We start from the raw sequence: 5,084 nt of genomic DNA, 5'->3' as shown, positions 1-5,084 counted from the left end.
GGTGGCCACTATGGCCCCCAAAGAACGGCAAGAAAGGTCCTTGATTGCGGATTTTGGTGGCCAACACTTCTCAAAGATTCTTCTCTCTATTGCAAATCTTGCCCCCAATGCATTCGGGTTGGAAATACTTCTAAGAAGGACGAAATCCCCCAACAAAATATGTTTTTTTGTGAAATCTTTGATGAATGGGGAATCGACTTCATGGGACCATTTCCAAATTCCAACGGCTTTCTCTACATCTTGTTAGCCGTCGATTATGTGTCAAAATGGGTGGAGGCAATCCCCACCCGAATGGATGATGCTCATGTTGTTTATTCTTTTGTGAGGAACAATATTATTTGTCGCTTTGGCTCCCCAAGAGCAATCATAAGTGACCAAGGATCCCACTTTTGCAACAAAAAAATGGACGGCCTCATGAGAAAGTATGGCATCATACACAAAGTCGCCACGGCCTACCACCCTCAGACAAAACGGCCAAGCTGAGGTTTCTAACCGGGAAATCAAACATGTGTTGGAAAGGGTTGTAAAGCCGAATCGGAAGGATTGGAGCGCTAAACTCTCCGACGCACTATGGGCATATCGAATGGCTTACAAAACACCCATTGGCATGAGCCCCTTTAGGCTTGTATATGGTAAAGCATGCCACTTACCGGTAGAAATCGAACACAAAGCTTATTGGGCAATAAAGGAATGTAATATGAGCTTGGGTAGAGCCGGAGTAGAGAGAAAGCTTCAATTAGCAGAATTGGAATGCTTAAGATTGGAAGCTTATGACAACTCTAGACTTTACAAGGAAAAGATGAAAGCCATCCATGACAAGAACATTAGGAGAAGGGAATTCCGACCCGGTGAGCTAGTCCTTCTTTACAACTCAAGGTTGAGATTACTACCCGGAAAACTTAGACCAAGGTGGGATGGACCCTACCAAGTGGAGAAAGTAGAACCGTATGGGGTCTACCACTTGCGCCACCCATCAAGTCCGGACATTTTCAAGGTAAATGGGCACCGTCTCAAATTGTACCATGGTGAGCAAAGAAGGAACTCCAAGGAATTTGAAGTATTCCTCTTGAGGGATGCCTCTCTTGAACAAGAACTTTGAGCTAGTGGAAGTCCAACTTAAGGACGGTAAACAAAAGGGCTAGGTGGGAGACACCCCACCATGGTAAGATCTTCCTTTGTACATAACCATTGCATCATTCCTTGATTGACACTTGCTTAACACTTGACTTCATGATTGGTAGCTAGGTAATAGAAGTAGTTGTAGTTAGATTTCAATTCTAATTTTACTTCATTTGTTGAGTCATTTGGTAGTATCGAGTTAAAACATCCTTCTATGGTGCTTAAGTGGCTGTTTAGAGGGTTGGAATGCCATAGGTGGTGCAAAAACATACAAAATTTTGGAAATGGCACCCTTCTGCGCGTGCGCGCACCTGGCGCGCGTCCTTGAAGCAATTGTCGATCATCCACGCGGACGCGCACCGTGCGCGGACGCATGGATCGACAACAGCGACCCTCCATACATTTTCCAGAGAGTTAAGCCTACTCTGCGCCAGTCCCATGCTTGGGGCCCAGGACAATCACGTGTGTGCGCACCTGGTGATGCCAAGGCATCTTAGGCTAGTTTCACTAGCAATATTCTGTTAGTTTTGGTTGTTTTATGCATTTTCTTGAGCTTAAAGTAACCAAGAATGGTTAAATGAACAACAAAGTAATGAATCATCCAAACAGTGTAATTTTGATGCAAATTCCATGAGTTTTTAGTTATATTACTTGAATGCTATGAATGGAAGATTTCTCATGAAATTTTGCAAGACTTTGATGCAATTGTGTGGATGATTTCAGGGAAGAAGAGGCTAGGCAAGGAAGCAACAAAATCAATAAAGGAAGCTTGAAAATCACATGTGGAGTTTAAGTTCCAGTTTAAGCTTAAACTGGAACTTAAACTACCAAGCCATATAATGCTGAAAGTGGCGTTTAACCTCCAGTTTAACCTTAAACTGGAAGTTAAACGCCAGAATAAGAAATGCACCAAAGCTGAAAGTGGCGTTTAACCTTCAGTTTAAGGTTAAACTGAAGGTTAAACGCCAGAATCAAGAAAGCTGAGAAAAGAGGAAACTGGCGTTTAACCTCCAGTTTAACCTTAAACTGAAGGTTAAACGCCAGAATGAGAATGGCACCAAGGGAGCATTTCCACGTTTAACCTCCAGTTTAACCTTAAACTGGAGGTTAAACGTGTTCGAACCACATTATGCACCAGGAAGCCATTTCCACGTTTAAGCTCCAGTTTGACCTCAAACTGGAGCTTAAACGTGTTCGACATTCACTCCTGGGCTACCTTCTTCATTCCCACGTTTAAGCTCCAGTTTAAGGTCAAACTGGAGCTTAAACGTGTTCGGCGTTTTTGCTCCTCTAGGGTTGCCTTCTCATTTCCACGTTTAAGCTCCAGTTTAACCTTAAACTGGAGCTTAAACGTGTTCGACCAGAATTGCCTCCAGGGTTGCAATCTTCATTTCCACGTTTAAGCTTCAGTTTAACCTTAAACTGAAGCTTAAACGTGTTCGATTAATTACCCTCCTGGGTTGCTTTCTTTCAATTCCACGTTTAAGTTTCAGTTTAACCTTAAACTGAAACTTAAACTTCAACTTAAACGCCACTCTTTGAAAGGGTTTCTGGGCCAAATATATTGAAGTTTAAGTTAGCATTGAGCACAAACATTAACTTAAACGTATTATGGTATGAAACCCAATTGAATATCATGGTTTATGGGATTGGGCCTGAAGAATTGATGAGTCTGGAACTTCAAATTGTTGAGTCTTGTGTCATTACTTGTTTATCACTAAGTTTGCTCAATGAATGTTACAGAATTGGATCACAACCTCATCAGGATTATGGACCATAAACCCAAAGCAAAAGGAAATCAAGGAAAGGCCTCAAAGCCCAAGAAACACAACAGAAGCTCAATTTAGAAAGTGTATAAATAGGATAGAATTGAAGTTAGTTAGCACTTTTTGACACTTGAGAATTTTTCATCAATTTTTCTGTAATTGAATTCTGAGCTATGAATCACTAAACCCCTTTCATTGGGTTAGGGAGCTCTATTGTAATTCAATGAATCAATAATAGTTTTTATCTTCTTCTTCAATCTTTTCTCTTGAATTTTGTTAGAAAGCTTCTCGGTTTAATTCCATTGGGTAGTTGTCTTGGGAAAGAAACTATCCATAATTGGAATCCTTCGGAACCTTGGGAAAGGAATGGAGGATTCATGCTAGAGAAGCTTTCTCACAGTGAATTGGATTGGGGTTTGGATGGATATTGTGACATGTAATCCTACCAAATTGTGGTTCATGAAACTATGTGGTATAATCAGTGATCGAGCATCATCTCTTCTTATGAACATTTAAACCAAGGAATTGGGAATTTGTTTGTTTTTAGAGAGAATTGGTGAGCCAAGGGATTGGGATCCAATCATATAAGATTGCCAAGCAAAATTCAATGAATGCATTGGTTGAGGAAGGGATAAAAATGTTTTGATTCGGAGATCTCAATATCTCCTAACACCCAATGAACTCCCCATTTCTGATCTACACTTTCTCTTTACATTCTGCCATTAAATTCATGCAATCACCCCCATCCCTTTTAATTTCAGCAATTTAACTTCTCGCTCTTTAATTCATGCAATTTAAGATTCCGCAATTCTCATCTAAATCTTGATTCCGCTCAACTAGAACAAACTTCTAATCCGAATTGCTCATTCAACCAATCCTTGTGGGATTCGACCTCACTCTATTGTGAGTTTTTACTTGACGATAACCGGTGCACTTGCCGGAAGGAATTTTGCCGATTGTGCAATTTCCTAAATCGTAGCTATCAAGTTTATGGCTAGATCAAGTTTATGGCGCCGTTGCCGGGGATTGGTTTTCGATTGACAATTCTCAAATTGGAAGTTAACTAGATTGAGCATTTTTCTTGTTTTGTTAATTTAGTCCAAGTTACTTGTTGAATTTAATTTCTGCACTCTGTTATTTGCTTTTTCTTTCTTATGCCTTTCATTTCAAGCAACTAACTCACTGACCCACTAACTATTTGAATTAATTCCTCAACTGCTCTAACCATACTCTTCCATTAACCAAGAGTATTCAACTTGTTTGTTGCTTGTGGTGTGTTCTTGTATGACAGGTAGGAGAGGAGAGACATCAACTCCTCCATATACCGAACCAGAGAGGACCCTTCATAGACTTAGAAGGGAAGCAAGAGGGAAGAGAGTACTGAGGGAAGAAGAATCTGAAGGAGAATCTGAGGACAATTTTGAGGAAGCTCTAGATCTCAACATGGATAGAGAAGTTCACAACCATGAGAGGGCTGATGGAAACAATGCCATTCCTGAGAGAGAGTTCTTGGTTCATACATAAACCCAACCTCTGGGAATCCAACAATTTTGAACTCAAACCACAGCTAATATCACTGGTGGAGGATCATTGTTCATTTGGTGGGAGTGCTAATGAAGACCCAAACCAACATCTCACAAAATTCCTGAGAATTTGCGATACTGTGAAGTCCAATGGAGTCCAGGAAGATGCCTACAAACTGCTCTTGTTCCCATTTTCACTTAGGGACAAGGCAGCTAAGTGGCTGGAATCATTCCCAAGGGGGAGCCTAACAACCTGGGATGAGGTGGAAAGCAAGTTTCTGGCACGTTTCTACCCTCCACAAAAGGTCAATAGGCTTCGATCTGAGGTTCAGACTTTTAGACAACAGGATGGTGAGACCCTCTACGAGGCATGGGAGAGGTTCAAAGAATTGACAAGGAAATGCCCACCAGACATGTTCCGAGACTGGGTGCAATTGCATATTTTCTATGATGGACTTTCTTATGAATCAAGGAAGGCTGTAGACCATTCATCAGGAGGTTCATTGAACAGGAAAAAGACTGTGGAAGAAGCCATTGAAGTGATTGAGACAGTGGCTAAGAATGAGTACTACTATGCTTCAGAGAGGCACAACACTAAAGGAGTCATGGAGCTGAACCATGTTGATACAATTCTAGCCCAAAACAAGGTGTTTGCCAAGCAACTAGCAGAGCTCAC

The 5,084-nt window shown here is 41.2% G+C and overlaps 1 non-coding gene across 1 annotated transcript; it reads right to left on the bottom strand.

Annotated features, from left to right (window-relative positions):
- Positions 1–4,719: 4,719 nt before the first annotated feature.
- LOC112804209 (small nucleolar RNA R71) lies at positions 4,720–4,823 on the bottom strand. Its single transcript, XR_003202827.1, has one exon. It is a non-coding gene; the product is annotated as a small nucleolar RNA R71 (small nucleolar RNA).
- Between the last annotated feature and the right edge of the window lie 261 nt (positions 4,824–5,084).

The sequence above is a fragment of the Arachis hypogaea genome, chromosome 5 (assembly GCF_003086295.3).
Source record: "Arachis hypogaea cultivar Tifrunner chromosome 5, arahy.Tifrunner.gnm2.J5K5, whole genome shotgun sequence".
In the NCBI taxonomy this organism is placed as follows: domain Eukaryota; kingdom Viridiplantae; phylum Streptophyta; class Magnoliopsida; order Fabales; family Fabaceae; genus Arachis; species Arachis hypogaea.
Note: the sequence above shows the minus strand (reverse complement) of the source record. Positions and strands in the feature narration are given on the sequence as shown.